At 39.2% G+C, this 8,821-nt stretch overlaps 1 long non-coding RNA gene across 1 annotated transcript; it reads left to right on the forward strand.

Moving 5' to 3' along the window:
• Positions 1–7,798: 7,798 nt before the first annotated feature.
• LOC110277401 (uncharacterized) lies at positions 7,799–8,410 on the forward strand. The gene is made up of 3 exons (XR_002369929.2): positions 7,799–7,835; positions 7,934–8,126; positions 8,225–8,410. It is a non-coding gene; the product is annotated as an uncharacterized LOC110277401 (long non-coding RNA).
• The last annotated feature ends 411 nt before the right edge of the window (positions 8,411–8,821 follow it).

The following is an 8,821-nucleotide window of genomic DNA, read 5'->3' on the forward strand; positions in this document are numbered from 1 at the left end:
TGCTATTTTTTTCACAAATATAGAATAAACTAATTTTAAAAATTTAAATAATGACAAGTCATCTTAGCCTAATTTTACTAGTCTTTTTCTTTGTTTTCATTAGGTTTTATGCACTTTCTTGCATTCTAAGTAAGTGATTTGGAATGGAAATGCATAACTTCTTTAAATCAAGCAACTACCATCAAATTGATGTTAATTCATAAGGTTTAAGCTAAATTTAATTGAATTTTAATTGATTTATAAGCCTTGTGAATTTAGTGATACTTTGAGTGGTTGTTTTGGTTGATTGTAGGTATTTGGTGATACTTTGATTGGTTGTTTTGATTTCTTGTAGGTGAAGAAAAGAAGAAAAGGAGAAAGCGTGGCCTAAGAAGTGTGGCTCAAGGAAGAAAAAGTGTGGCCAAGAAAGGAGGAAGTGTGGCGCAACAAACCATGAAGCTCTCTCCAAGAGCACTAAGCTCACTAAGTAAGCTCTATACTTACTCGCAGGGGACCAAGGCACAATGCTCTGCTCACTTTGCGAGCTGAGCACAATATGAAGCCAAGAAACAAGGAAAGGAAAAACAATACTCAGCTCACCAAGTGAGCATTGTCGAAAGCATTGAAGAAATAATTTAAAGAAAATAAGTTGCAAGTGCATGCTCCAAGACTTGAACCCATGACCAAGGGGGATGAGGGAGGCGCTACTCACAAAGAAAAATAAGCCAAAAATGGCCAAATGCATTCCCCAAGGTTCGAACTCAACACCTCAAGGAAGCAAGGAGCAAGGCACCACAAGAAAACCAAGGAAAAGCCCCAGTGCATGCTTCCCATGAGTTTCGAACCAAGGACCTTCCCTTGGAAGAGCCAATGCTCAGCTCACTTAGTGAGCAGAGCGCTACTTCATGGGCATCACGCGAGCACCAAGACACGGCTAGGAAGGAATGGAGCGCGCATGACACGGTCCAAGGGCAGCGCACAAATTGGCACCAAGGCACCAATGCTTAGCTCATAAGTTGAGCTGAGCATTCCCCTGATGCATTGCACGTTACAAGGGAATCAACACAAGGCCTCAATGCTCAGCTCAACTTGTGAGCTGAGCATCCTCCTGGAACCACATTTTTCATGGGCTGAAAAATCAATCAAAAATCCAATTAAATTCAAATCTTCACCAAATCAAAAGCCCATCCAAATTCCAAAATCCAAGAATAGAAAGTGTATAAATAGGAGCTAGTTTGATGTAATTAAAACCTCTAGACTTTACTTTGAATTTTTCCTTTTAGCTTTCATTTTAATTTTTGAGCTTCTACTTTTGAATTTAGATCTTAGAGAATTGGGAAGGAGAATCGATCTCTCTTCTTCCTTGTTCTTGCTGAACACTCTTTACTTTCATTGCCTTGGATCTTGGTTGAAGAATTGAAGAACTTCTGTTTCAATCTCACCTTGAGATCTCTTCTTTAATTTTCTGCATAATTGAATTTCACTTTCTGTTCATTGCTTCTTCTTCTACTCTTTCAGCAATTTACTTTTCTTTATTTCATTTGCAACTGTTCTTGTTGGATCAAGGAAGGATTTGAGATTTAGACTTGTTATCTAGTCTCTTCCACTCCTGAGATCTTTAACCACTTTTAATTTGCTGCAAATTAAGCATTGCTTTTCTGTTCTAAATTCTTCAAGGCATTTTACTCTTCTATTTGAAATCCACTTCAATTCAATTCATCTTCTGCTTTTCTGTCTGTTGCAATTTACCTTTGCTTGTTTAAATTCTGCAATCCCAACTCCCAATTCCTTTTATGATTCAAGCAATTTACATTTCTTGCACTTTAAGCTTCAGTTATTTACATTTCTTGCAATCTAAGTTTCTATGCTCTACATTACTTGCACTTTAAGATTCAGCTTCTTTACTTTCATTTGCTCTTTAATTTACTACAATTTCCCTTCTCCCTTTACATTTCTAGCAATTTAGCTTCTATCAGTTACAAACCACTCAACCAACATTTGATTTGCTTGACTAAATCAACCACTAAACTAAAATTGCTCAATCCTTCAATCCCTGTGGGATCGACCTCACTCATGTGAGTTTTATTACTTGATGCGACCCGGTACACTTGCCGGTAAGTTTTGTGTCGGATAGTTTTCCGCACATCAAGTTTTTGGCGCCATTGCCGGGGATTGAAATAGATTGACAATGATTAAGTGAAGTGTTGGTCTAGATCAAGCACTTTTTCTTTTCTGTTTCTTTAATTTTTGATTAACCCACTAACTGTTTGAAATTTTGTTTAAGCTAACTAAAACTTCACTCTAACAATAGATTGAAGTGTCACTGGTTTTGTGTGTTTCTTGTGTTTTGTTTATATGACAGATACGCGAAGAGTTACACCCACCTTTCATGAACAAGAAGAAGAACCCTTAGGAGAATAAGAAGAGCTGAAAGAGGAAAAAACATTATTGGAGAGGAGGAGTCAGAAGAAGAATTTCAAGACATGGAGGAACATTCAACCAACCCACCAGGAGGAGCAGCCAATAACAACAACAATCCACCACAGAGGAGAGTTTTGGCTTCCTATACTTTTGTAAATCCTAGACATTGTGGAAGCAGCATCTTAACTCCAAATGTCAATGCAAACAATTTTGAACTAAAGCCACAACTTATCACTCTAGTTCAAAATAATTGCTCTTATGGAGGAGGACCACTTGAAGACCCCAACCAACACTTGTCAACCTTCTTGAGGATCTGTGACACGGTCAAAACCAATGGTGTGCCTCCTGACAACTACAAGCTACTGCTCTTTCCATTTTCTCTCAGAGACAAAGCCACTCAATGGTTGGAATCCTTCCCAAGAGACAGCATCAACAATTGGGATGATTTAGTAACCAAGTTCCTTGCCAAATTTTACCCACCTCAAAGGGTCATTAGGTTGAAGACTGAGGTACAAACATTCACACAAATGGAGGTTGAACCCATTTATGAGGCATGGGAAAGATACAAGGATCTAATCAGGAAGTGTCCTCCTGAAATATTCATTGAATAGGATAAGTTGCAAAATTTTTATGAAGGCTTAACATTGAAATCCTAGGAAGCATTGGATCACTCAGCTGGAGGCTCTTTGCAACTCATGAAAACTGCAGAGGAAGCCCAGAATCTCATTGATATGGTGGCCAACAACCATTACTTCTTTGCTCACCAAAGGCAACGTCAACCATCACAAAGGAAAGGAGTGATGGAATTGGAAGGAGTGGATTCAATCCTAGCTCAAAACAAAATAATGCAACAGCAAATTCAACAACAATTTGAGCAAATGGCCAAGAGGATTGACAATATCCAAGTTGCAGCAGTCAACACAAGCCAACCATCAACCACTTGGGGACAAAATGAAGAAATTCAAGAGGAGCAACAGCAAGAACAAGTCCAGTATATGCACAATCAGAATTCTGGATCAAATGAAGTCTATGGTGATACTTACAATCCCTCTTGGAAAAACCATTCCAACCTCAGATGGGGAGACAACCACAATCAAACTCAGCAGCCATGGCAAAGGAACTCAACTCAAAACAATTGGAAAAACACAAACCACAACAACCAGCCGAATACTAACCAAAACACATATAGAAAACCACAAAATACTTACCCCAACTCTAACCATCATCCATCCAACAACCAAGTCTCCAATCAGAATACTTACCATCAATCATCAACACCCCACAACCAACCAATCTCATAAGACTCTCAGAGAATCACTAATCTGGAGATGCTCATGGAGAAGGTGATGAAGAACCAAGAATTGACCACAAAGAACTAGGAAGCCTCCATGAAGAACCTAGAGAGGCAGATTGGGCAAATCTCCAAGCAGATTTCTGTTGAGAGACCATCAAGCTCACTACCAAGTAACACCATTCCTAATCCAAAAGAGGAGTGCAAGGCAATACAGCTAAGGAGTGGAAAAATCCTGGTGAAAAATGAAGAAGCTACTAAGAAGCCAAAGGAAAGTGACGAGAAACAAGCTGAAGAAGAGACAGCCAACGAGGAAGATGTAACAGCAAGCAAGCAGCCTCAAAATCAGCCTCAAGAAAAGGGAGACCAGGCACCAAAATTAAGAAAAGAGAAGGAAGCAATGGGAGAGTCAACGAAGGAACAGAGGTAGGGAGTGAACTTCACACCACCTTTGCCATATCCTCAAAGGTTCAACAAGGAGACTAGGGACCAACACTTTCTAAAATTTCTTGAAGTTTTCAAGAAGTTGGAGATCAATATTCCCTTAGCTGAAGTACTTGAGCAAATGCCCCTGTATGCAAAGTTCTTGAAAGAAATTATCAACAAGAAGAGGAGTTGGCAAGTTAATGAAACTGTACTGCCTACTGAAGAATGCAGAGCACTAATTCAAAAAAGACTTCCCCCTAAACTTGGAGATCCTGGAAGTTACCTTTTACCTTGTACCATTGGAAGTATGACTATCAACAAGGCGATGTGTGACTTAGGAGCTAGCATCAATCTAATGCCTGCCTCTCTAGTGAAAAAGCTGTGCATAAAAGAGGTGAAACCAGTACAAATGTCTCTAGAATTGGTGGACAAGTCAGTGATATGTCCTAGAGGTGCGATTGAGAACCTTCTAGTCAAAGAAGACAGATTCATCTTCCCTGCAGATTTTGTGATCTTAGATTCAGATCAGGATGAAGGTGACTCCATTATACTGGGAAGGCCATTCTTGGCCACTGCTAGAGCCATTATAGACGTAGAACAAGGAGAATTAACCCTCAGAATGCATGATGAAAGTGTCACCCTGAGTGTATTGCCAGAAACACAGTTCAGTAAGGAAAAGAAGGATGGTACGGAAACTGACAAAGAAAATCTGCAATGGAAGGAGGGAATCAACAAGACAAACAACAGCGGCCTTCCCAAGCAAGAGATAAATGATACAACAGGTCACAAAGAGAAAGGGACTGTTGTCGAAGAAGAAGTTCAAGAGGACATTGGAGTATTGGCAACTAAAAAAAGAAATCTCAAAAGGAAGCCTGTTGTCAAAGAAGAAGGGTCAACAAAAAGAAGGAAGAAAAACAAAAACAGAATCAAAAAGGGTTGGAAGAACAAAAAAATTCCAACAGAAGGGCTTTCCAAAGATGACAAAGTGCAATTGGTCTATCAACAACTGGGAGCAAATCAACAGACTGATGACTACTATACTGTGAGCAAAATACTCTCACTAGAGCATGCTGAAATAGAGCACCAAGGAACAAAGAAGAAGCTCACAATCAGAGGGGACAAGTTGAGGCATTACAGTCATCAACCACCTTAAAAGAGGGAGTCAATGTCAAGCTAGTGACAATAAAAGAGCGCTTGTTGGGAGGCAACCCAACCTGAGGTAGTTTTATTTTTATAAGCTTTTCAATAAAAAGGTTGTATGATTTGTATGTATTGCAAGGAGCTAAGTTTGGTGTTTTACACCAAAACAAATTAAGAAGAGAATGAAGCATTCTAAGTTTGGTGTCCCACCAAAATTTGATCTGAAAACACATTCTCACTTTCTGCCTAATGCCAGCCCCAAGCAACCAGATAAATCATTTAACCATTTAGCTTTTCATAGCTACATAACCTTTGGCAAGGCTAAGAGAATCTATAATTGGTTAACTTGTTGCATCAGAGGCAGTGGCAAGGAATTGAGTTTGGTGTTCCCACACCAAATTAAATCCAAGAGACACACTCAATTTATGCATACTAACCACTCATTTAAGGGCTTGAGAAGCAAGCAACTTTTGAGAGTTATGCAGGAAATTAGCCAATAATTGAAGACAATTTGCATTGTGACTCAAAGGGATACAACAAGAGGAAGAATGAAAAGCTACAACCCAAAATGTTGTATCTACACTTGATCCTTGTTGTTGTTTAATGATTTAATTCAGAGAGCCCTTTATGTCTGGCTGAAATGATTATTTAGTTGCTAGTGGAAGTACATGTTGAAAAAGAAAGCTATCTGCACATTTTTTTTTGCTTGAAAGTTATCTGCATAATAATTGTCATCACTCATTAGCTTGAATTCTGTTTTGTTTTCCCTTGCTGTTTGAATAAAAGAGAGATATTTGATTTAGAAAAGTAATTGTTCAATGTTGCAAAAGTTAGAATGAGAGTTAGTGGTGGTATGTGTTTGATTGAATTGTTAGCTCATAGAATAAATGCTACAAAATGACTTGTTACTTGAAGCCGAAGCTAGTTTGCTGCTATTATTTCTCAATTATTAAAAGTCCCTTGAAAATAAACCAAAAGAAAAAGAAAAAGAAAAAGAAAAGCCAAAAGTTGGCAAAGAAACAAACAATAAGGCTAGACACCAATAGCTTGGACCCTAGGACACATGCCTGTGGTGTTTATGTACTAGGATATGCTTGGAAAAGTAAGTTCTAAGGAGTATTTTAAAACTTGGCAACTTAGATCAACTGATTTGGGATTGCCAACTGAAAGTCCACAATAAAGAGCAACCTAGCCACAAAACATTTAGTTATCCAAAGAGATGCTGGGCATCAATGATCCTAGGAAGAAAGAGTGAGCCATGTGTCTATGGTGAAGAAATGTTGAGTGAAGTTAAGCCAAAGGCCACTGCAACATTTGTCACCAAGTCTTTAATAAGTAATAAGCTCTTTATGCAAAAGAAAGAAGAAAAGCTAACAAGGGAAGTGAGAAAAAAAATTTAAGACATTGTAGCAGCAACCTTAGTGGACCCTTGAGGAAACATTGTTTGTTTTGACAACAAGTAATAAATGGGCTACTCTTGATCTGCATAAAACCCCATAGACCAAATTCAACTATCTGCTTAATAAGAACATATATACTTATCTATTTCATTCTATCTTCTCTTATGTTTGATGCTTGCTTGGGGACAAGCAAGTTTTAAGTTTGGTGTTGTGATGACAAGTCATCTTAGCCTAGTTTTACTAGTATTTTTCTTTGTTTTCATTAGGTTTTATGCACTTTCTTGCATTCTAAGTAAGTGATTTGGAATGGAAATGCATGACTTCTTTGAATCAAACAACCACCATATAATTGATGCTAAATCATGAGGTTTAGGCTAAATTTAATTGAGTTTTAATGATTTATAAGCCTTGTAAATTTGGCATGGTTCTGAAAACCGAACCGGACCGGCCGGTTCAACCGGATTAACCGGGAACCGGTCACTTAACCGGTCCGGGTAAGATCAGGAACCGTCTGGCAAAAAACCGGTAAAAAAACCGATCGAACCGGCGGTTAACCGGTGAACCGGAAGAACTGTCCGGTTTTTTAGCGATTTTTGATTTGAAACTTAAACTGCTAAACGGCGTCATTTTGGAGGTTAAAAAAAAAAGAGAAAGGCTAAACGCCTAAACAACGAAGACATAATCTCAGTCTCACCCAGAAGTCAGAACGAAGAGAAATCACCCACGGCAACTACCACAGCATCCCTTCTCCCTTCTCCCTTCTCCCTTCTCCCTCACTCTCATCAGTCTCACTCACCCAAATCCCTAACCCACTACGGCGCTACTTTCCTCTCTCTCTCAGCCAGGCGCCAGCATCCCCCGCCTCCTCGTCTCCTCCTCATCTCTCTCTCAGCCAACAACAGCAGTCTCCGGCGACCCATCATCCGGCAAGCTGACCACCATTCTTACCTTCCCTCTTCTATTCTCGCCTCTCCTCTTCCCTTCGAACGCTTCTGCCCCCCACTCAGCTCTCGTCACTACCACAGAGAGAAGCTGAATCTCTCTGCCCTGCATTGTTCCGCTACTCGCGCCGCTCTTTGCGCCGCTGCAAGCTCAGCCGGCCACCACCAACTCTGGGCGGCACTACTTCTTCTCTTCTTCCCTTTTCTATTTTCCAGTCTGTCTCTGCTACATTCCAGGTCCCCTGCCTCATCCCTGCTTCCTGCTCTATTTCTTTACTTTCTTTTATTAATTCTGTTATTGATTTTAGTTAGATTGCTGATTAATCATAATATAGAATTAAGAAATTGGTATGAATGATGAGAAAGAGACATGTATGAGGAGGGGCCAGGGGGCATTGAACTATGGATTCTAAGAGGAGGAGTTCATGTTCTGTGGAGTTCTTATAGTCATATGCTTTTTCTCAATCGAAATCGAAGGATCCTTCAACAAGGTGTGGATTTCAAGTAGATTGATCTAGAATGGGACTGGTACATATATATTACAATCATTATTGTTGCAACACACTACTAAACATTTATTGATGATAAAAGTTATTAGTGTTTGTATTTTCCTAATTGTGGAATAGGGACAACTTCTTGATTCTTCAAGCACTAGTTGGGTCCATGGCTTGCTATGTGTTTCCATTTCTTCAAGATCTTCCATTATGGAATATGAAAGGTGTTGTTGCTGCTATGATTCTGCACGTGGGAGTCTCAGAGCCACTTTACTATTGGATGCATAGAAAGTTTCATGAACATCACTTTCTTTTCACTCATTAGTCATTACCATTCACTTCATCATTCTTCTCCTGTTCCGGGGCCATTTACTGGTGAGAAATTAACTCATTAATAATGATTAAACAAGTGCAAATAAATAATCTTGGAATAATAATGATGCAGCTGGAAATGCAACACTATTGGAGCATCTTGTTTTGACAGTGGTGATAGGAATCCCTGTTTTAGGGGCATCCATAATGGGATATAGATCAGCAAGCTTGGTGTATGGTTATGTTTTGACTTTTGACTTTCTGAGGTGCTTGGGTCATTACAATCTTGAAGTGGTCCCACATGAGACTTTTGAAAGGTTTCCTCTCCTTAGATACTTGATTTTCACACCAATGTAAGTCATGTTCTTAACACAAGTAACAGTTAAATAATAATTTATCCAAGATACAAAAACCAAA

Source organism: Arachis duranensis, unplaced genomic scaffold (assembly GCF_000817695.3).
Source record: "Arachis duranensis cultivar V14167 unplaced genomic scaffold, aradu.V14167.gnm2.J7QH unplaced_Scaffold_119559, whole genome shotgun sequence".
NCBI lineage: Eukaryota > Viridiplantae > Streptophyta > Magnoliopsida > Fabales > Fabaceae > Arachis > Arachis duranensis.